The sequence below is a fragment of the Cyprinus carpio genome, chromosome A19 (genome assembly GCF_018340385.1).
Source record: "Cyprinus carpio isolate SPL01 chromosome A19, ASM1834038v1, whole genome shotgun sequence".
NCBI classification, from domain to species: Eukaryota; Metazoa; Chordata; class Actinopteri; order Cypriniformes; family Cyprinidae; genus Cyprinus; species Cyprinus carpio.
Genome location: NC_056590.1, coordinates 8,140,925 through 8,165,946, shown reverse-complemented (window position 1 = coordinate 8,165,946; position 25,022 = coordinate 8,140,925). Strand labels below are relative to the sequence as shown.

The following is a 25,022-nucleotide window of genomic DNA, read 5'->3' as shown; positions in this document are numbered from 1 at the left end:
TCTGGGGTTCAGGTCTGGTGAGTTTGCTGGCCAGTCAAGCAAACCAACACCATGGTCATTTAACCAACTTTTGGTACTTTTGGCTGTGTGGGCAGGTGCCAAATCCTGCTGGAAAATGAAATCAGCATCTTCAAAAAGCTGGTCAGCAGAAGGAAGCATGAAGTGCTCCAAAGTTTCTTGGTAAACGGGTGCAGTGACTTTGGTTTTTCAAAAAACACAATGGACCAACACCAGCAGATGACATTGCACCCCAAATCATCACAGACTGTGGAAACTTAACACTGGACTTCAAGCAACTTGAGCTATGAGCTTCTCCACCCTTCCTCCAGACTCTATGATTCTCTCGGTTGGTTGTGCATCTTTTTCTTCCACAATTTTTTCTTCAACTCAACTTTCTGTTAACATGCTTGGATACAGCACTCTGAATTTATTTAATACACAAGTTTCACAATTTGAATTAAATTACTGAAATAAATGAACTTTTCCACGACATTCTAATTTATTGAGATGCACCTATAAAAATATCTTATTGGTAGATATTGTTTGCACAATGTATAATTCTCAACAAATAGCATCTGGTTAACACTAAGTGCAAACAGATCTAGGTGTTATTCACACAAATATTTACTGTACATACAAAGTAATATGCTTTTTGCACTAAAGTTAAAATGCCAGAGCAATAGTGGAAGGAGTTTGTGGCAATAGCCTTTGCTAACATGGTTGACTATTTGCATTTTGCACTCAGTGAAAATATACGCTGGCATAAAATGACCTCTGACTGATCAATGACGTGTGGCAGATGCAAAACAATAAAATAGTTTTATCTTAGGCAGTGTGCACCACTAATATTCATGCACGATAAAACAGCAGGACTTTGTGTTCAAGCTTGGAAAGCAGTGCCTCTGTCAGTGTCCACTGAAAATGAACTGGAAACTGTGTAAAACTGACTGGTTTTGACAACAGAATAGTAATTGGAATAGCCTCCTCATTGATTTTTTTTTCATACTGAAAACAGTACAGCAATTTTTAGTGCCAAATCTTGTTTTAGCCCCAAAACACTGATGTACACAACCTCCACAAGTGCTTCACCCCCTGTTTGTGTCCCTGGTTTGAGCTGCTTCTATGCCAAAGGCAAACTTTGCTCATGTTTATGTATGAGATCCCAACATGGAGCACTTCAAAGAACAGTCCAGCCGTACGAAAAAAATTCTCAAGATGTCCTCCCTGTGCCTGTTACGTACAAACAAGTCTGAAACCCGCTGAGCCAACTGGCCATGTCTCTTCACACAGTTTCTGCCACCCACACCAGTAAATACGCTTTGAAACTGTGGCAAACTGTTGAAGACACCAGCACATAAGGAAAATGCCACACCACATTAGACGACTAAGGCAGCTAAAATTTCTTATGATGTAGCCTGAACCAACCATGTGAGGCTTAGAGTACCTTTGTTTTACAGCTGATATTGCACTATATTTAGCAAACCACACTATGCCTACCAAATCATCACAGATGCTCTGAGTCATGTAGTAGTTCGTAATTTTGCATCAAACAACTTTTAGCCCAAATGAATGATATAATAAGAGAAAAATAAGCATTTAAGCACCATGCAAATTTCTTTCCAGTTTCATTTGTCAACTTCATAATGTAATGTAATGTATTGTCTTTGTGTAGGGAGTCACACCATAAAGGCTACACTGAGAAAGATATGACTTATATGGAGAGCATGTACACTTTTAACTAAGCTCAAAGGTAAGAAGTAAACAGAGTGCAGGGAATATAAAACTTAGACTGAGCAAGTATGAAATGTCAGTAGACATTGTCATTAACCAAATCAATTACTTTAGCAAATAAGCGAACTGTGTATCACATTAATGTAAGAGACTTGTTTATGCATACTAAATTGTTGCATTACTTTGTCTTCATTAACTTTTCCAATCATATCATTTACACAGCAATGTAAATGTATTAAATAGTTTATGCATATTAACCAGATTGCTGTCTTGGGCAACCAAAGTTTGATGCTTGTTTACCTGACATCAACTGTCAGTGACCTGGTAATTTATTCTGATCTGAAAATTAATAAGTCGGTAAGTTTAGTTCCTTTACAAATGCTACTGACACACTGTTCTCTATAAGCTTAAAAGCATTAAAAATACTAGCTCTCTAGGGACTGGAATTCTAATGATTCTGATTCTAATTGATTCCTTAACAGCTCTGTTAATGATTCTTTCATGCGGGGAAACAAAGAAAGACAATTCTGAGTAATCTGTTGCCAAATGAAGTAGTCATTTTAGATCTTAACAGAATCAAATCAAAACGTTCAAATAAAAACCAGCCTTTAAAAGTGGGAGTACACAGTACATTTTTGATTCAGAAAATTAATTTGCTCATAAAAATCATTGGTTCAGAAAACGGTATACACTTGTAGCTACACTGAACTGTGAGAGTATTTTAGAACAAAGTTTTCTCTGCTTTGGTGCAAAAACCAAATGTCATAAAAAATATGTTTCAGTGCCTTTCAATACTTGTTTCTTCTTGTAGATAGATTTTCTAGTAATTGTTTGTTTAAAATATATTAAAATAGAAAACACTTATTTCAAAAGGTAATAATATTTCACAGTTTTTTTTCTTTTTTTTCTTTTGTATTTTTAGCCTTGGTGAACATAAGAGACTTTTTTCAAAAACATTTGAAAATCTTACTGACACCAAACTTTTGAACAGTAGTGAATGCATTCATAGTCAGCAGAATTATAGAAGAAAACTGTTGTACAATTGCAACAGTGATTTAAGCTATAAAAAACACTGTTGAACAAAGAGATCTTATTCAAAGAGATGTCACAGTGTACCGTTTCTACAGTGCAGACAGACCTTTTTAGTCAGAACTCTTAAAGAGCACAATTACATAAAAGAACTGTCAGCTGTACTCTGACATTTTGATTTCACGTAAGAGTAGGAAAAGAGAAAAAAAAACTATCATACTATCTTTATAAAGTACCGTTGTTGTTGTACAGTAGATAAATTTAAGAGAGGAGGCACTTAAAGTCCCCTGCTGAAAGCTGCTCTTTTTAACCTGACCTGAGAACGGTCTTTCTGGTCTTCAATCATGCCTTCCTTAAGTCTGAAGCAAAGCTAAATCTGGGCCCAGGCCTGTGCTTCTACTTATTCTCCACCTCATACCTCAAGCTGACAGCAGATCGATGCGTTTTGATTGGGTGCCATCATGGCTCCGCCAGGCCCCGGCTTAAAGAGGTCTGCGGCCACTGGGAAATTCGCTTGGTACTGAGCATCCTTGGAATAACCTCGCCAGATTAGAGCTGCGTGCCGCAGGCTGTCAGAGCACGCTCTACTTTATGAGTCTAAAGCTGGAGATGAGAATATAAAAAACAAAAGATTAACTAGAAATCCCTGTTATATTTTTCAAATTGTACAAATACTCAAGGGAAACCTGAGGTGGCTGAGACAAAGGAAGAGATGGGGTTCCAAGGACTACCATCCAGGAGGACTCAGGTCTGAGTCCCTCCATCCTTCAGGTCTGCGACCAAAATTACTCTGGTGTCACTGGGGAGAAGCCAATCCCTTTAAATCTGTGTGTCTGTGCTGGATAATAGCAGGCACTTTTAATATATCTGCATGCAATAGGACGCCGCCTATAGATATGGGTTTATAATGAGGGGAAACTTAAATTATGTAATGAATGCAGAAGGTTAATTAAAATAATGCAAGCCTTATTTCACAGGAACATAATATGAAAAAAGAACAGATATGAAAGCACACATGGTTTACTTTATAATGATCAAAGACTGGCAATATTGTGAGCGTCTTCCAGCGAAGGCATTTATTTACACTAGAAAATCGCTGATAGATGTGAAATGACCCATCATGGTGTTTTATAATGAGATTCTTTACTCTTCGGTGGAGCGATGAAGACATTGTCCACCGAACATGCTTAGGAGGGTGGAATTGCATATGTATAGCAGGCTAATATCCTAACAGTCTAATAATAGGATGAGATTCCCTGCAGGTTTTAACAGTAAATTGTTTCCAGTAGGTAGTTTATAGGCCAATTGTTTAGATTGTATGCTAAACTTCATTTCACAGACATTAAGCATGTTTGCACATCCAAATGCCAAACATCAATGCAGAAGCTCATTTACTGAACCTGAAGGACACTGGATATATATAAAATGTAGTGGATAGAAAAAAAATATTGAAGTTGAATTAAGCAGTCCAAGCACAAATCTTTTGCTCAGATATTTATATATTATGTTTTTTTTTTAGCTTTGACAGCAGTGCTTTAATTAGCATGATGACTTTGTGGTTTTTAGCTGTGCATATTAAAACTTTCTCGAAAAGTCCATGCACATTCAGACAGACAAGGTTTTTAGAGCACCCTGCATGTTTAAGAAAATCTAAAAATAGTCAAACTTTTTCAAACTGCCTCTAGAGACCCCTGCATGTTTTTCCATTTGCTTGCAGTCGTTATATAAATGTGTTCAGCCTAAAACCAGCCTAATTACACATGGGCTTGCCTATCAATTAGCCACATTAGTTGTAAAGGCAACCTAAAACTAATCAGTTATTAAAAATATGCAGTTTTGCACATTCCTAACATAGATCTTCCAACAATTTGTGATTTTTGCATCATAAAATATCCGATTGTTAGCTTGAAATAGGCCATAACGGCTGTTTCATAAGTTAATCCGTATGGTAAACTTTCTTTGACACCATATTGTCGTATTCTTTACGCCCTTTCCCTCTTGTTTTGCTCCGCCTCATCGTACCCTCTACCAGCAGAAGCAAAGATTAGTCTCTTTGAGCTAAAACTTATGCCTCTGGGTAGGTGGGGATGGTCTCCCTGCTCGTGTATACATTAGACAGCACATATTGATTTTTTTGTGCTGCTCATCCCAAAAGGCCTTTACATTTCTCCCCCCATCTGCTCTCCACACATGGAGATGAACTGCGCTCCGAGGCCGGTTTTGATGAACCTGTGATTTGCTGTCCTTAGGCTTGGGATCTACTGTTGTAATTAAAGTCAGGAGCGCGCTCGCCTCACAGTGAATAAGATGACCCTTAGTGCCTGTCCTGTAGAACAACACGTACATTCACCGGACCAAAAACTGCCAAGAACAAGATTCATGCCAGCTCTGAGCTATTTGAGGAAAAGTGAAGGCTCGGTAATGGTAGAGATTCATGCAAGGACCTAAATATAGATATGAAGACCAAGACCTGACAAGGTCAGGAGAAAATTTATAGAAGTACTGTACCTTTTTTTTTTTAATCAATAGCAGTTTTTAATCTGTCAGTTGTAAGCAACTGAGACTAGACCTGTTGACTTTGGACGGAAGATATAAAGGATGTGCACTAATGAAAGGATGTACAGAGGTCAGCTCACATTAAGATGTATCCAAAGCCCTTAGTATGTGAGAGTCTTCTTGACAATGAGCAACTCTATTGTTTAATGTTCTTCATGCTTATTTGAAATGCTACATTTACAAATGCTACAAAAGGAAGGGTGCAGTATATCATGACACAAGTAAGTCACTGCCATGAAATAAACATTATCTACAGTATACTAATTATAAATCGCAGAATTCCTCCCATACTCTCTTTAGTAAAGTTGAATAACTCTTTGTTTGTGGTGATTAGCACTGAAGCAGATTTCATTGTTAAACAGTATGTAGTTCCAGCAGAGCAGGATTAATTATTAATAATGTACTTTGATAACTAACAAAACACTTTTGAACATCTACAGTCAGGATTTGGTTTTAGAACTATATTTCTGTTTTTATACACACAAAACCTACTCAACTCATTTGTAGAGATTACATTGAGTATTGAAAGTAATTATCATTTTAAATACCCCCCCCCCAAAAAAAAACTGCACCTTGAAACAGATGAATTGGGCTATGAATTTCAACATCTATCTACAAGTAAAGCAAGTGAAAAGCAACTAAAGCATTTTTTTAGATTCCACTCAAACCAGAACTTATAGCTGCTGATATATTTTTAAACTATAGAAATTTTCATAACGGAATTCTATGTGGACTAAAAATGTAAAAAAATAATAATAATAATAATAATAATATTTAAAAGAAACAGAGATGTTCTTTTTTTTTTTTTTTATAATGTCCAAATGAATTCTTAGCAATGCATATTACTAATCAAAAATTAAGTTTTTATATATTTACGGTAAGAAATTCACAAAATATCTTCATGGAACATGATCTTTACTTAATATGCTAATGATTTTTGGCATAAAAGAAAAATCGATAATTTTGACCCATTCAAAGTTTTTTTGACTATTGCTACAAATATACCCCAGCGACTTAAGACTGGTTTTGAGGTCCAGGGTCAAAAAAATTTCTGCAGCAATAAAAGCAAACTTTTGCAAACTTCCGAATAAACACCATTTTGGACCTTGTATGTCACATCTAAATGTTTGGACCTTGTATGTCACATCTAAATGTAGCTCATTGGAAAAATGCTGTCATCAATTACTCACCCTCACGCTATTCCAAACTCATATGATGTTCTTTATTCTGTGAAAAACAATAGGACATGTTAGGCTGCTCTTTTCCACAGTGAAAACATACAGTGATTATGGACTGCCACTGGAAATCTTCCCCTCTGCCATAGCGCTCAAAATTAATTTGCCAGTCCACATATTCATACCTGGCACATCATGATCAGCCAGACGAGAACCAATGCCATTTGGTGGCATAGATATCAAATTTGAAATGCCGTACTTGAATACACATGGACACATATGAGATTTGAGAGCTGCAGCAGATGGGAACTTTTAAACAACTTAGTCTGTATAGCATGGCTTTGGAAGACTTGGAATATGCAGCATGAGTCATATGGACTACTTTCATGGTGTCTTCATGGGACATTTTTTTTTTCCTTTTTGTAGTTTGACAGCTCGTGGTTACTGTATGCTTTCATTGTATGTTAAAGTGCAGCTCTTTTTGTTTTTAGTTTTTGGATGACATGAGTTGTAAATAAAGAATTTCCATATTGTGGTGAACTCTCAAAGTTGATGGAAAAGTGAGGAAAAACTATAATACTGACTGTTTTTCTATGTGACATTATAATCGGCATTAAAACAAATCCAGGAGGTGCAAGCAAAGCTTATTAAAGCAGGGCTTGAGTATTTGAACAGTATTGTTTCATACGGTGTCTGTGTGCTCTCCATATCATTCATACACACGCAAGGGGACCCGGGACTGACTGCGTTGATGGATGAGCTCTCAAGCACTGGTCCCTCCCTCTTTCTCCCTCTCATCTCTCTGTGACCACAGCAAGAATGTGTGTATTTCTGACCCCTGTATTCTACATGGACTGGAAGAGAAACCTAGAGAGAGAAAGAGACTTAAAGAATAAAGGAATGATGGCTGCAAAGACAAATGGAGAATATGAAAGATGGGGAGAGGACGGGCGACAGAAGAAAAAAAAAGTGTCTCGCTCAATTGAACACTGTTGACTAAGATTTGCTCTTCCAACAAAACCAGAATATCTGACCAAAATCCCCACAAAGCTACAGATGTGATTTATTCATCCAGTGAGTCTATATTGGTAGCTGTATGCCACAGGCATGAGTAATAATAATAATAATAATAATAATAATAAATTCCCAAGCCTATAAAAACAGTCATTGAAATAAACAATAATAAAAAACTGAAGGACAAAAATGAATGGAAAGATTGGTTTGGTTACAGTAAACCATTTTTTTTCCTGAACCATTTCTTTTTTTATAACTTGATTTATGACTCAGGAGTGACTAGAAATGTCACTGAAATCTAGAAGTAAAAAGCCATTTAAACACATGATTTACACGCCTGAAAAAACGTCATGGAAATTAAAAATATATATAATAATATTAAATTATGGAAATGGAAAACTAGAAAAAAAAATACAGAAAAGTTATAACATTTCTATAGTAAACCATTATCTTCGACTTTTATTTCTACAAATAGTCTATAGTAGCATTAAGCTGCTGTTTAGGAATGTAATCTGTATAGAATTTTTGGGACACTTTATTTTAAGGTTCAATTCTCACTATTAACAAACCATTAACTACAACATTTGCCTCAATAAACTCTTAATTTGCTGCGTATTAATGGTTAGTAAAGTAGTTGTTATGTTTAGGTGTTGGGTAGGATTAGGGATGTAGAATATGCATGCAGAATATATGCTTTATAAGTACTAATAAACATAATATAAGTCTAATATAATAACTAATAGGCATACTAATAAGCAACTAGTTAATAGTGAGAATTGGTCCCTATACTAAAGTGTTACCAAATAGTGAAATTAATTTTAAAAGTAATCACAAATTATTGTAAATGTCATGGGAATTCTTTGGTCAAATGTGTGGAAACGCTGATATACACCAGCTAGTTATTTATCAAGGCAACAACAAAAAAGTAAAACCATTCACCATGCTACTGAACAGCTAAACCTAGTAAAGTATGGATAACAGATCACTTTTTATTCTATGGCTTTCACCTTTTCTGTCAAACATATACCAAAAAACATTGCTTCTACAGTCCTTTAGATATTGTTGAAATATAATTCTAGTGAAAAAAAAAAAAGTTATTGTAGACAGAATAACACAGACTCAAAATCTATCTGAGCAGATGTTATGATACATATTTTGACCTTTATTATGTGTTGTGCACGTATACTGCAATATCTAGATCTTCTTGTGCATGACGAGTTCCCTGCAGGAGTTCTTTGGAATGAATGAGTAAAAATATGAACATGCAATTTGCAAGCAATATAACCTGGACCTGCTATGATCAAGAGCGCAACAGATGTTGACCGGTAATGCAGCAGCTGACCTGTGCAGTGCCAGGACTACAGATAGGAACACACAGTCTTTTGGGAAAGGGCCCACTCTGACTGTGAGATCACCAATACCTTTCCACACTTTCAACAGGAGGCAGCAAAGCAACAGGTGTCATTCCACAGGAAGCACATAAGAATAAAGCCATTTACAAAGCTTGCCCATCACAGAAAAACTAAACTGCATTTCCTGTAGGAGCAAAACTGCCTTTTTAAATGATTAAGAACAATGTAGGTGGTGAATCACATCTCGAGCCCTGGCCTAAAACGGATTCTTCGAAAAGGAACACCTCCACATCAGCACTATTTTTTCAATTCAATTCAATTGACATTTGAGATGTACATCCTCCTTGAACTGTGGCCCACCACACAAGACCCCCAGTTTTGTCCGTATCGGTGCCCTGTCAGCATCATTTTTCATCTCCCCAAAGCTTATTACCAGCCAGGCAACAAGTCATGGTCAGCCCACTGTAAACCACAAAACCTTCAGGTCATTCTCAAGCCCAGCTAACAGCACTGAAACAATTAACCGAAGAGGATGCCCAAAACCAATGTGTTTCACGAGCACTTTTTGTATCCCACTCCATGCAATTAACTGTAAATAAAAGTGTATTTTTCCCCTCCGTCTCCCCTGAGCAGAATATCAATATAGCTTTTCAATTATTGGGCGGCCCCAAGTGAGGTCCAGACACCGATTGAGCAAGTGATGGGAAAAAGGCTGAGAGAAGAGACAGAGACCACAGCTGTTCAATCTGGGGGGCAAAGCAGGAAAAAAAAAATCACAATCATTTCTCAGTGCAACAGCATTGTCAGTCACATTTATTATGAATAACTATCATCACAGCTTACTCCATGAACCTCTCCCTCTCCGTCGTATATAAACTTCACGCCGAAAGCACATGCATTAGTGCAGAGAATAAATATGCCGCTCTATTGAGCTTGTTTTATGAAAAGACATTCCACAAAAGGATTGTATCTTCCATTGAGTATATCTACAGCAATTTGCATTCATTAGAGCACAACCTCCGGGAACTAATCATGGTCTGGTGTCACCTTATAGCCTAGAAGGTACATGCACACAAGAACGTTACGCTTGTGACACCTGCTACATACGTGCCTCTACAAACACACTGTATCTGCAGTAGAACATATATTTGTCCATTACGGAAAACAAGCTATGCACTATTTGCATGAGTAGCCCAGCAAAGAAGCCTGTGCCATTAACCTTGACTCATTTTTACATTCGTGTAGCGTACACATCCAAGTTAAACACCCACCCAGACGTACACACATAAACAGACGATAGATAAGCACAGCTACACGGGGGATTGAACACCATATGGAGCCAAAGTCAAATACACACGCACACATGACTGCACACACTCACACAGACAGGCGGAGACAGTGCGATCTACTCACAGAATGAAGCAGACGACACCGGGAGCTAATATCAAAGGATTGGCACGGATACAAGCTGGCTGCGTCCCGTCGGGAATGCTGACAGAAAAAGAGGAAGGAATATCCGAGGACACCTCTGAAACTGGATGGGAACGGGGGGTGGTGGTGGAGAGGGGAGGGTTAGGTTCAGAAGATTTCCGTCTCTTGTTCTCGTTGCCTGGCTCTCCTTGTGGAATCTTTTGCCAAACGCTATCAGGTTCCTGATTTCGACTTGAGATACAACTGCGTTTTGTCTGGGGTAGACAGGAGTACAGAAGAGAAATCAGTCGGGAAGGCAAATAAAAAAAAAAATTCCAGCGGAGATGAAATAACTCAATTCCCTCCTTTGCTCTCCCAGAGGCATGGAGAGGGGGATAAAAACGGAGATGGAGTGACAAGATAAATACCTAAAACTGCAAAAATGAGAAGCTGGGGGGAAAAAAAGCTTCTCCCTCCTTTTCCCCACCCTATCTCAGTCACTGCAATGTGTTACGATCTCCCTTACAGTCTTAAGGGTCATCTGGAAGAAAAAAAAGAACAAAAAAATCTAATTTTCAAGATGAAAAGAAGATAAAAATGGAAAAAGCAGCATAACTTATCAAAAGGTAGGAGTTAGCGACGATCTGTGGCATCTGTTCCCCTCCCTCCCTTTTTCGCTTTCTTTGGTCTTGTTCTCCTGTCTTTCAGTTTACCTGATTCTGAACAGTAAAACTAAGGCATGCAATACTTTTTTTTTTTTTGCCCCAGATTGCAGGAGAACAGTCTTGCCAGTCCAAGGCATACCATCAGATCTCTATTTCTTATGTTTTCCTTTCTAGACCTACACAGTAAAACTGTTGAATGTCAGTCTAAAAGTTGAGATCTAATATATGACATTCCCAAAATCAGTTAAATTGTCAAAATTTCCCTTCTCAGAACTGGACAGAACAAGGATGGGGGGAAAAACACACCGGACAATACAGATTGCTAGAAGATCGCCATCAGAACTGGCCTGAAATCTGATTCTGAGTGGTGGGGTGCTTGAACGTATCCCCCAGAAAAACCACTTGAACCTCTAGTTCTTCATTTTCAGCTGCCTGCCAGGCAGGAAGTTCAATTATCTCCCGTTGAATGGTATCGTTTAGGATCCTCTCGGTGAGGAATAAAATCAAAGGATCTTCGTGTGATTGGATGACACTTATTCCTTTGGCCCCTCAGGGTTCCGTTCCAACTTAAAACGCTGGATGGTTTCGAAGTAGTAAACGTCAAGTGATTTCAATATAAAAAAAAAAATAATAAAATCCCAATCAAGGATTTGTTCTTTCTTTTTGGTCCTATGTCCTCAGCTGACTTTTTAACGCCAGATATCCTCAAGTCTCTGCGCTCCTGTCACCATTCTTTTGCTGGCAGGAAAGTAGGTGCATTCTGAGAGCGTCTGGGGATGTATGGAAGAAGAACTTGCTGTCAGCAGGCAGGAACGGTAAGACACATCAAGGGTGGAGAAATGGGCCTTTACGAAGCAGGAAACAGCCTGGAGCCGGAGGAAGAGACAATTAGGAACATATAATTAAAGTAGGAAAAGACACAATGATGTAGAGTGGACCGAAATGGTCTTTTTTCCATTACTTGCTCATTTTATGAGTGCAGTGGCATCATCCACACCTCTTACTCTATGATCTCCTTGCACTGGCATTCTCCCTCCCTATACCTTTCCCATGTCCCTTCCTTCAAGCATTCCCACCTTTTTTTGTATCCCTCTCTCCCTAAACTACTATTTCAACAATCTTATCCAACATATATGAGCTTCAAGCACAATTTTCACTACATAAAAAGTAATTACAGCTAATTGTCTTTCAGATGAAGTGAGAAGCCAATGCAAATGCTTTAAACAGAGAACAATTGCTGTGACTATATTTTCACAGAGTTGAAGTGGTGTTACAAGGGATCGTATGTAAAATGTTCCATGGTAAATATTAGCGAAACACTGGCGCCTTGCGTGCTTGAACGTTACGTAAGCCTGTTAGCTGTAGCTGGAATAAAGAGAGAGGGGAAGGTGGTCAAGTGGCTGCCATGTTTCTAAATCTGTCAATCTACTGATCTACTGTGCTTTTAAACATGAACGCTCACAAGCTTATGCTTTTTACATCACGGAATGAGAATCGAGTGCTTAACACTGTAAACACATTAATCCATTAAAATACATTATGCTTTGGCTCTCAAGTTAAATTTGATTTGTTTTGACTCATTGAGACAAATATAATTAGGTATTTACAGGCCATGCTTTTGGCTTGCTCGGCAAGCAAAGTATTACTTTAACAAATATGTGGATGGATTTTAATCTTGATTTTGGGATCTGCTGCCCTGGTTTCTGTGTGACAGCTGTACTAATGCGTTTTACATAAAAAAAAATATATAAAAAAAAACACCATTGAAATGTGGCTCTCTAGAGAAAACATTCTCTTTCACAGTGCATTTGTCCTTGAAAAACGTGCAATGTCACAGGTAAACCAAGGCACTTTTTTAGTGATTATGCATGGAGCCAAACCAATCTGTTTTTGGCTGCTCAAAGTCTTATTACACCATGTTATGTTAAATCAATAGGTCTGAGCCCTAGCAGACATCAAACTCCGTACCTATCGGCACACATATTAACAAAGACTTCAGCAAAGGGCGCCGAGATCACATTCTGTACTTTTCTCTGTGTGATCTAATGCTTCCGCGAGCGAGTCAGAGCATTGTGCCAAGAAACCAAGCGAAGGTGAGAGGTTGAAAACAAGATTCGTTTTCTCTTGCACTTCTCACAGTTGGCACAGGGAAACATAATTCGGTCTGCTTTGTCATCCTCTATTCCTGCCCCTCTCTGTCTGAGATTGTGGAACAACTCTGAAGACTTCCCTGATAAATCTGATGCTTTGCATCATCTCAGTTACGCAGAGGAAGAAACAACAACAGTATTTTACGGTATTTTATGAATCATGTCACGCGGGTGATAAAGCCGTTTGCATTTGGTCTCCATTTAATCTCATTCCTGTCTAGGAGAAACAACTGAGATATTAAGCAGATCTCATTGGGATTTGTCTTTGCTACAAGTTTGGATGCAACATAAAAGCTGTTGGTTCCAAAATGAGCTTTTTATATAACACACAAAAAAACACACACACACACAAACACACAAACACAAATAACCTTCACACACACACACACACACACACACACACACACACACACACACACACACACACACACACACACACACACTCAGAGGCAATGGTAGCATAGCCAGCAAAAGCACAGTATCGAGGGTAAGCTGTCACAATCACCATCAATCTGCACGCTCGCTGCCTCACCCATGAAATACAAGCAGAGTTCACCGGCAGATGCATATACAGCCATGACGATATACGAGTACTGCGTGTGTGTTTTTGATGGAAGCATGTGTGAAGGATGAGTTTGACCTGAGTGCACTGGTTTAGGTTGAGCGCTCCTGTGACACAGCCAGTTGAGGGATGGGCAGATGGGGGACAATGGGGGGAGCAGAGGGGGGACCGTGACAGATGAGAGAAAGAATGAAAGATATAGAGAAAGAAAGAGTATGAAGAGACGATGAAAGGGGATAAAATAGCTGACGGACAACAAAAAAAGGGAATTCGGGGAAAAAAAGGTGGTGAGGAAAATAATTGCGGTCAACTCATAGTGCATCATGCATGGAAAAGAGGGATGAAGAAGAGCGAAGGAGAAAAGCGAGGTACACTCACCCATGGCTCTTTTTTTTCTTCACTTGCGACACTAAGTCTACTGTGCTGGCAGAGAGAGAAAGAAAGACAGATTACCCTAAACAGAATTCCAAAAGGTCTGATATTATGAATGTGTGAAATAAAGAAAAAAAAAGCTAGAAAGAAAACGAAGAACATCAGACAGAGACATCAGATAAGCTCAATTGTCTAAGCGGCTCGTCGCATCAGTCCCGGTCATATGCATGAATGCAAAATGACTTGCTAATCGGAGTCTTAGAGAATTACACATGCAGCTATAAATCAACATGTCAGCATTCGTGCACTCACACACACACATACACAGGCGTGCACGCAGCGGCATGAGCAGGCTCCACAGGCGCTACCTCAGAGGATGCTAGGCTCTCCCCTCCACCTCTTTTTTCCCCCGTTCTCCCTCCCTCTCTCTCTCTCTCTCTCTCTCTCTCTCTCTCTCAGCCTCTTCTGCGGTTTCTGTTTATTCACCACAGATCATTTCCCAAGAGAATGTAACGGTGGGTTCTCTTCATTTTCCGTGTCCTTGCCATCCTCCTGTTTCACGCCCCCCTGTTCCAGTCCGGCAAAACTGAGCTTGCTGTAATTTCTGGCAGCTGGGCTAATGTGTAAACTGCATTCGTGCCCTCTCGTTCTCTCTCACTCTCTCGTTGTATCTCAGTGCCTCTTCAGCACTGCCTCCAATCCAATCAGAAGCACATCTCTCTCTCTCTCTCTCCATCTCTCTTGCTCATACCTCTCACTCCCACAAATACTGTAAAATAAACATCAAAATGTACATTCATCACAGTCACACTGGTCTCCCGAGCTTTATCCACCATCAAAACACATACACCCAATGACAAGGATGATTTCCACGTACAATGCTTTACAATTCTTGCTAGAAATTATAGATTAAGACATTTAGAATATACTACACAAGTGTATTGACTATATTAAATAAACTACTGACACTATAATCTAACAATGCAACTTTCTTTTGTTCCAGGCAAACAATGTCTTACATAAGTAGATTCACGTGTCTCAAATTACTTATTACTCACTTTTGATCAACAAAAAAAAAATAACAATAATAATAATTACATAAATACAAAAATAAACAAAAAATAATACAAAAATTAAACATATATATATATATATATATATATATATATATATATATATATATAAAAACCTCTTAAGGATAATGCAAGAAATTATTATCAGGTACATATTCTCGAACACTCTGTTGAGGTTTATTTTGTGAGAGTGACATTTATCCCTTAATTACATCATTTATTTTCAGCCTTAAGCCAAGAAATTTATTCACACAACAAACCAGACGTGATGTCATGCTCTAAGGCTTCTGTTTATAGTAAACAATAAATCACAAATAATAATGATGCAATATACAGTACCATCTTCTCCACTTTCTTGCACACAGTATAAACGGAAGTCAATGAAGTGCAAAGTAGTTTGACTGTGACTTTACCCTGAAAATCATGTCCATCACACACAGTAACTGGCAGACATCAAGAATGTACACAGCAGCTTTTCATGGATGTATGGACATATAACACATGCACATACATAAATACTAAAGCAATAAGCCATGAGATGGTGTGTTACAGTGAATTTACCACTGCTGAGGAGTATGTCAGTCACAAGTTCACAACGTGAAGTGAATTGTAAGTTTTAATAGTCTGAAACAGCATTGCCATTCAGTCAAAAAGTGTGCATATATATCAGCTATTATAGAAAGCTTTGAATGTGGATCATCAAATGGATTTCAAAAATATATAGTGATATAAAATATAATTTATAAAATACTTAAAATATTAAATTCATTACTTTTTTATATTCTAATAATTTTTAGTTTTATATTTGGAATATTTAATTAATTTTATTAATTTTTTTTTAGTGGACCACAAAAGGAAAAAAATGTGAAGAATTACAAGACTCATAAGAACCAATGATGTTTTCTTTGGCATGAATAAGCTTGAATAAGCGATGAATGTCAACTTAAAATGCATTGTTCCTAACACAAAACTATCTTGTAATGTATTGTACGAGTTATATTGCAGTACCAAAAAAGCACTGTGAACATTTTTCAAAATATCTTATTTTGTCCTCCACAAAAGAAAGAAACACATACAGCTTTGGAACTGAGGATGAACAATAACAAAAACCTATTTTTTTTGTCCTTTTAATTATTTTGGCTTATTTTAAAACATAATTGTATGTAAAAGAGTATTTGATCATCACTGCAGGAGTCTCATTCAATCACATGCATTTTTTCCAGCTCAGAGTGAGGCCCTGTGGGAACTGGTTATTGTGAGTCCCTTGTCTGTCTCATTTTCCCTCTCTTTCTGTAACACATGCACTCTCATGCAATCAAACATACTCTCTGTGACATTCAGAAATGCACCACAAACGGAAGCAAAACAGTGATTGGATGACGTTCCTGATTTATCATCACTAGCATGAGCTATCCATTCTGTTCTGGTAGAGTCAGCTCTCGCTGTGGGAATGCTGGGACACTGGTCCGCATGGGTGACAGCAGGAAATGAGATCTCACAGCAGGAACTTATTGATGTATGTAATGCATGGCCATGTTTTCACCTGAGATTAAAGCAGCAGAAAGGAGAGAGCGAACACGGAGCGCAGGAAGTGCAGAAAAATGAAAATGCCAAAATGGCCATTGAGATGAAAGGTTAACTGCCTTCACAAACTATTATTGACCCCAGAATATTACATTAGAAAGGTGTGAGTTGCCCTTCTGGTGATTTGTACTACCTGTATCAAGTGAGCAAGTGTTTCCTATTGAATAATCTCTCATATAAACCAGCAGCAGATTGACCATTTATCTGAGGAAACGACAGGCTCAGAACATGGAACAAAATAACCTAAAACAATTAGGGATTGGCAACATGGCACACAAGTGATACAAATGAGATTACTGTATATGTTATTTTGATAACACAAGTATGTCATTATTCTTCAACATTGCTGTTTTTAAGTCACTTATTTGTATGATAGGGAACAAAATTGTTTTAAAATACAATTAAGCCTTTAGAAATGCTATTAGGAAACAGAATTAGCTTGAGCTGTTACATAAACTTAGCCCATACATGTGCTAAAGTTGAGTGGGAAATATGGCAAAGTCAACTATTTCTTCTCTATAGCTCTCACAAAACAAGTTTTATTACTTTACAAAGTCTAGGGCTACATGAAGATTTCTAAATCACTAAAAGTTCCTACAGACACAGCTGGCAGCCTTATTCCTTAGTTATAAATGTGTTGTACCAGAAAACCTTTGAGGCTGTTGGAAGTAAAAGCACAATATCCTTTCAAAATGACATGATGAAAGGAGGACAAATCATTTCAATGCACAGTATAAGAAGAATACTACACAAGTATGGCCTTCATGTTGGGACATCTTGCCAAATGCCACTCTTGACCATGAAGAACATAAAAGGTCATCTTGAACATGTTCAAATTCATTTGGATAGACCTGTGGAGTTCTGGAAGAAAGAGTGATGTGACCAAACTGGAACTTTTTGGACCCATGGATCAGAGGTATGTCTGGTCCAAAAAAGGTGAGGTTTATGAGTAGAACAACACCATCTCCATGGCCAAACATGGAGGTGGACCAGTCCTGATATGGGGTGTTTTGCTGTTGCAGGAAGTGGAAATCTTGACTGTATGAAGGACATTATGGATTCTTTGAAGTATCAGGGCATTTTGGCAAAGATTGTGAAGCCTTCAGTGCAGAAACTGAAGCTAGATGATCAATGGAATTTCTTGCAGGACAGCCATACCAAATTATACATCCAAAACTACTGAAGTTTAGTTCAGGATTCAGTCACAGAATGTTCTTGAATGTCCTGTTCAGTCTTCAGATTTAAATCTCACTGAAAAGTCAAGTGAGGGTTTTTCATAATTCATAAATCTGACATCCTCAAAATCACTCAAATGTCTATTAATAAAAATCTCTAATAATTTATTGATGCCTTTGTTTAATTGTTTTCATAAAATTTTATTCTCTGCAGCAAAATGTCAAAGGTGTTGAATAATTTTGAATGCAACTACAGTATATATAAATATAAATACACACACACAAACAATATTAAATGTATGTGTGTAACAATATTTCTGTATTTTTTATCAAATAATCACACCATTGATGAGCATGATACAACATAAAATAATTCTGAATTATTCCAAGCTTTTATACATCACACATTATGATTGCTGTATGTATTATTACATACTATTTTATTATTATTATGTATTATATACATTTTATTAAATTTTTAGTTTTATCTGAAATAAAATAAAGTGTGGTCTAGATATGCATGTTCATCATCATCAAAAAAAAAAAGAAAAAAAAAAAAGCATTTTCAGTCACATTATTCTTTCTGAAAATAGCCAAATATATTGTAAATTCCTTGTTGCTTTCTCCACAGAAATCAATTAGAAACTATGTTAACAGTGAACACCCCCAGTAAATGACAAAGAGTTGCCTGACCCCCTGCCTTACATTTGTGTTAACACCGTTTATGCCACTTTAATTTGCACTGTAACTGAATGAAGTTAAATTGAATTAGGATTTATGATTCTCCCATCAAATGCAAAATACATAAAATCATTCACATGACTGAAAAACAAGACTATAATTCAAAACTTAGTGAGGGTTTTAAAATTCACTGACACGCACGACTGCCTGTTGCACGAACACTTCAGTCTCTTTAGTGCAGATCAGGGAGATGCAGGAATCACACTGAAGCATTAAGTCATTTATAGGGTCATGTGCTGAAAGTAGGCTTTGCATAAATATCATATAAGCTTATGTTTATCTACAGGCTTGATAGTTATATAAAAAAAGGAAAGATTAAACGAGGAGATCAATCAAAGTTCTCTAAGCACCTTACAAACGGCAGGTCAAGCACAGAGATATGAACGTGATGCCTTCAAACCAGCCTTTGACTGCTGCTGTCATTTTCATTCATTTTAACATCACAACAAAAACAACAAACTTAATAAATGTGGAGAGTTAGATCGCCCATCATCAGCTGCATTTGTTAACACATAAAAGCAAGATCAGCAGCAAATCACCGTCAAAGAAGCAATAGTAAATAAAATGTCAATTAGCAAAGACTTACACAAAGGGCCCTGATTTAGGTTTGTGTTAATAAAAACACAAATGTAGTGGCACTTAAATGTCCAAAATGATCTAGTAACGTCTACTGATGATTGTTTTTAAGGTGTGCAAAATAGCACATCTTTTCAGTTTTCATTGACTAGTTACAAAACACAACAAAATACACAGCACAGCATATCTTAAGACAGAAAACAAAGCTGCTGTTAATTTATGTCCAATTATATCAGTCTTTTCAGCATTGACATTTAATGGGATTCTGCCTTTCTCCATACACATCTCATCCCTGTGATTATATAATAAATCTGTGTGTGTGTGTGTTTGGTTTTTAATCATTAAGATTTATGTAAGAATTTATAAAAAATTATACTTTCATTTAGAAAGGATGCATTAAATTGACCAAAAGTGGGAGTAAAATACATTTATAATGATACAAATGATTTATATTTCAAATAAATGCTCTATTTATATTCATCAAAGAATGCATCAATGAATTCTGAGTCACTGTCACAAAATACAAAGCAGCACAACTGTTTTCTTTGATAATAATCATAAATCTTGAGCAGCAAATCAGCATATTAGAATGATTTCTGAAGGTTAATGTGACACTGAAGATTGGAGTAATGGCTGATGAAAACTCAACTTTACGTCAGAGGAATAAATTGTATTTAACAATATATTTACACAGAAAATGGTTATTTTAAATCATAATAATATTTCACAATTATTTTTGACCAAATAAAAACAGTCTTGATGAGCATAAGAGACTTCTAAAAAAAATGTATATATAAAAAAAAACTTACAATACTAAACAATATATCTATTATTAACAATAATATCCATTATCTTTTTCAAATGGCTTGTTCTTTATGGGCCTCAAAACAGCAACTTTGTATTTTCCAGTGCTGAACTTAACTACTACAAAATATGAAAATCATCCATCAACTTTTGCTTCAGTGATATTACTATCACTGCTGTCTTACAAAATACTAACTACTACATATGCAAAAAAAAATTGTTTCACTACACTCTCAGAATTTTTTTTTTTTTACAAAAGCTGTCACTGAGAAGGTACCTTTTCAAAAGGTATTACCTTTTTAACTCCTAAACGGTATATATTAGTACCTTTAGAAGTTATTACTTTTTAAATATATATAATTAGTAGTTAGCTTTAGTTAATGTCTTATTTCTGCTTGACTAGAGAAGAACTAGAGGAGAAAAGTGGCAGAGCTTAGCACTCTTTCCCCAATGCCAAAAAAGACAAGTAATCCAGGTTAAATTAAACGTAATCAAGCACACCACTATCTGGCCCTATACATGTCAGCTGGACTGAAAGAGAAGACGATGGAGAGAGAGACTCATTCTGTTCTCCCAGAGTTGACTGTGTGGTCCCTCTGTTCATAGAAAGAGAGAGAGACAGATTGACATTCCATCCCACAACATGACCTCATCCATGGAATAGTGATTAGCCAATCAGCATTCCTGTCACATGAGCTCCACTATCAATGTGTGAGTGAGACAGAGCGAGAGATGGTGAGCCATGCAGAAAGAGAGAGAGAGAGAAAGACAAGGTGGGAGAGGGTGGGCTGCAGGTTCGATGGAGAGTGGGAGGGAAGAGCAGGAGGAGGAGAGGCGGAGGGAAGCACGTGCAAAGTTCCGACAAATGCAGAGATGAAGCATTAAGCGTGACTGATGAAGATGTATTGTGAGCGCGCACACACACACACAGTCCAAACCACAGGACACCTGTGAGGCTTCATACATGTAAATTCATGCACGCTCACCGTGTTGACTTATACTGACTCACAGAAGGCAGGAGAGTGAGAGGGGCACAGGACGACAGGTCCACACGCATTCCCTCTCCCATCCGCTTCCACTCGCTGGCAGTCACTGCAGGTAGAGTCACCTTCGCAAGGCCACGGACATACAGATATTAGGATATAGAAGACTGTGTGTGTGCTGGAACAGAGGGGGAAGGTAAAGAGAAGAAAATGATATAAAGAGATTACTGAGGTCTTGTTCTCAGGAGGAAAAGTCTGAGAAGCAGTAAACGTCTCTCTCTTTGCTTTCCATTGCGCTCTAGTGTGAGAAAAAACTATTGAGATATTAAATAGATTTTGTTTTATTTCCTATAGAGGGTGAGAGACTAAAAGAGGGATGACATGAGATGATGAAAAGAAAAAGGCAATATGATGTGAGAAAGAAGGTTTGAGATAAAAAAAAAATATGACATACTGGAGAGCGAGATGAAAGACAACAAGGAGAAAATGAGAAAGAGAAAGGGAAGATAGAAGAGAGAGAAAAAGATGGAATGACAAATAGAAAGAGGAATTAGCTTGAAAACAACGGTGAGACAGAATATGGTAAAATTGATACTACAAAGGAACAAACAGGTTTGAAATGAAAGAGAAAAGATGAGAAACAATAAAAGAGAAATGAAAAAATAAAAACGAGATGAAAAAGAGACATCAGATAGAAAACGTATAGATGAAAGAAAAAGGAATGAAGCAAAAGAGAGACAAAAGAGAGAAACCTGAAATAGAGGGATGAGATAGAAATAAAAGAGACTGCATGTAAAATAATAGATGAAACAAAGTGGGATAAGATGGAGTGAAATAGACAAACGAGGAAATAGATGAGAAGATAAAGATAGAGAAAAGAGATGGCATGAAAAAGAAGAGAAGAAAAACAGAAATAAGAAGAAGAAAGAACAGATAAAAGATGGGATGAAAAAGATACTGAAAAGGATAATATGAAAGAGAAAGAAAAGGAAGTATAAGAGGGGTGAGATGAAGAAGAGACAACAGAGAGAAAAGAGATTGCGTGAAGTAATGATAGAAAACGAGGGATGAGATGAAGTGACAACAGAGAGAAAAAGATGATGAAAGAGGGATGAGATGAAAAAGGAAGAAAGAGAGGGGGGAATCATCTCTCACAGAGGGAGTGTGCAGTGGGGAGCCATCATTTGCTGTATATGTGCGACACGCAGTGATCAATGTGATGATAGGAATCTGCGAGAGGAAAAATGATCAGAGCGGAGCGCGAACTCACAGCAGCTCCTCCAAACACACGCCACTGAAGCAGCACTGCAGTCCGACAGCACCAGAGGCTCACTGCAATTAATGAAGCGTGCAGCTCTGTTGTTCAAAACCGCCGCGGTACAAAAGTTCAGTGCAGTTCAGGCTCGATGCGATGGTGAAATCTACACAGGCGTGAGTGCGCAATCTTCCCAATGACTTTTGAAAGGGTGAATTGAAACAAGAGCAGCTCAGTGTGAGCTTCGCCAAAACATGTGGTCATCTTCAAGGTGAGCATAATCACCATCTGGACAGCCATCTGCAATTATGTAACGTCTTTCACTTCAAAAGCACGCAGTGATTTGTGGGATGGTGAGTCTCCAGCACATCATTTAATGGCGTAACACTCTGGACATATGGAATATGATTCTTGGTCATGGACCATGGTATTGCCCTCTGACACCACCACTATACTGTGGTATGTGCACAGTACTTTATTCTGTAATTAATAGAATCATTTACTAATAGTAGTAATAAGGTTATTATAACAAATAATACTTCTTTTTTCAAACCACCTCTTTTTACAGCACAACCCTAATCCAAGCAAGACGCCACACTCAAATGAAGGTTACTACATGCAATTTCTACTGTTCAATTGCAGCAAATGTAAAACATGGGTTGTACAAAGCACACAATGTTGCACCATTATAAACCCTCACAGAAATCTTGCTTGTCTTCAAGTAAACACTGTCACAAAATCTCCAGCCAATTTAAAATCCATCCATTCATACGCCAGTCTCACACAGTGTGAAATTGAGGTTTCAACACAAATAATAAGACTTTAAAGGGTGTGCATCAACAGAACTTAAATAGTATTCCTTCTCAGCATAATGTGAATAAGACATCAGATAGAAGCAATCAAACGCTCAATGCAGGGCTTGGCGGCACGAAGGGCAAAATTTAAGATGGAAACTATTAAGGAGAAGTGCATTTCAAGAGCTTTTAGGACTCTTTATGAGTTTGTCTGTTAGCCTTGTGCCCAAGGCAGATACTTGATTAGCTTTGCCATTGGTTTGTTTCTCACTTCTCTTTCTTGCTTCTTGGTATTTGTCTACGCCGGTGATCACACTTTTAATACCGCACTTTTAAGACTTTTCACTGCCACTGGTGGAGTACCGTTAACTTTCTGTGGCATATGAATGCTCATTTTGTGCATAGCCCCTTCTTGCTTTTAGATGACATAGCTGAAAATGACACGGTGTCCACCGGAAGCAGCACCGCACAAAGTAAGCAGACTTAACCGAGGCAAAAAAATGGCTTGGAAATAATTGCCCTCCTGTCATTCAAGACTCCCACGCGCTGTCTACATAGAAGGTCACTACATTTAACCTGACACTTGAACTGTGGTCCATGTACCACAAGACACCTGGGCCCTCCAGGTCTATATGAGGTTAAGTGCCCTGTCCATCTTGTTCACCATCAACTTCTCCACACCACTGTCAGAAATTAACCTTTTTATTTAGGAGTTAAAAGGTAAAAAGCATGGCGTTCCAAACCTGTGAGACTTTCTCAAAGGATCAATTACAATTAACGAGAAATAAAGGGACACAAAAGCGTGATTAAAGTATCCGTCACTATAGGATCAATTACAATGTAACGAGAAACAAACTAAAGGGACACAAAAACATTCGTGATTAAAGTATCCATTCAATCATAAAACTCTTGTGCACTATAACTTGTGACTTGCTAGCAGCGAATTAAATTTATGCACACAAAGCTACTGTCTGCTTAAGAGGACTTGCAATATAGCTTGTGACTTGCTAGCAGCGAATTAAATTTATGCACACAAAGCTACTGTCTGCTTAAGAGGACTTGCAATATAGCACATAGACTTAGAAGTATGTACAGTATGTATATAAACTGTGCAAAAGACTTGAGCATGTTAGTATTTTCACCACACACAAAAAAATAGAATAATATATATATATATAACTAGCTATTAATTGTAATAATCCATTTCTGTTATGAGATCTGATCTCACTATGATCCAGTCTGTCTGGAATGACATGAAGAAACAGAAACTGAGACAGACTAAATCCAGAAGAACTGTCTAACATTGAGTCAGAGATTTGCTAGAATCAGCTTTCCGTGAGAACATACGCTGCTGAAGAGTTAGCGCCTAATATAATGTTGCTCTTGATAAATGCTGATATTAGCAAAGGGTGACTGCCCACCTCACACCCCTGAGGACAGATCTCAGATCAGTTTCAAGAGCCTCATTTTGCAAGTGTAATTTGGCTGGTTGTCCATAATGTTAAGATAATACTATTTGCCTGCAAAGTGGAGGCAGCAATAAATGTTGAAGGACCCTGTGGGCATCATGACAGTGTCATTGCGTGCATGGAAACTCGCATGCTTCTTTTTTTTCCCCACCCCTCCCACCTTATCTTCCCTGCATTGCAGACCCAGGCCTAAGTGGTGGAGGCAGGCTGGAGCCAGTATCACAGCACTGTGAGGTCAGTGTGCTGGGCATTAGGAAGAGGGCAATGCTGGAAGACTGACACCATTAGAGTCTGGCCGGCAATCCCGGGCAACTGCCAACTGTCCACATCCATTGTCTAGGCTATCCCATAATACTAATCCCTCCACACATATCATTCTCCATAACCTTTGTATTTTGCAAAAAAGTTTTATATATATATATATATATATATAAAAAGTTTTATATATATATATATATATATATATATATATATATATATATATATATATATATATATATATAAATAAATATCTCATTGCTCACCAAAGCTGCATTTATTTCATCACAAATA

At 37.6% G+C, this 25,022-nt stretch overlaps 1 protein-coding gene across 5 annotated transcripts in view; it reads right to left on the bottom strand.

Annotated features, from left to right (window-relative positions):
• The window catches only part of LOC109112094 (glutamate receptor ionotropic, kainate 5-like), a 79,764-nt gene extending 64,849 nt beyond the window's left edge, over nucleotides 1-14,915 (bottom strand). Inside the window, exons 1-5 of one of the 5 annotated variants that reach the window (XM_042776214.1) lie at nucleotides 14,385-14,915; nucleotides 14,023-14,067; nucleotides 11,239-11,798; nucleotides 10,696-10,808; nucleotides 10,271-10,542 (exon numbers count right to left, since the gene is read on the bottom strand). The gene's annotated coding sequence lies outside the window, so the exon portion shown is untranslated. Of the gene's footprint in view, nucleotides 1-10,270; nucleotides 11,799-14,022; nucleotides 14,337-14,384 lie in introns of those variants that run through there. The other 4 variants (XM_042776213.1, XM_042776215.1, XM_042776211.1 and 1 more) reach the window with 4 other exon arrangements.
• Nucleotides 14,916-25,022: the final 10,107 nt, after the last annotated feature.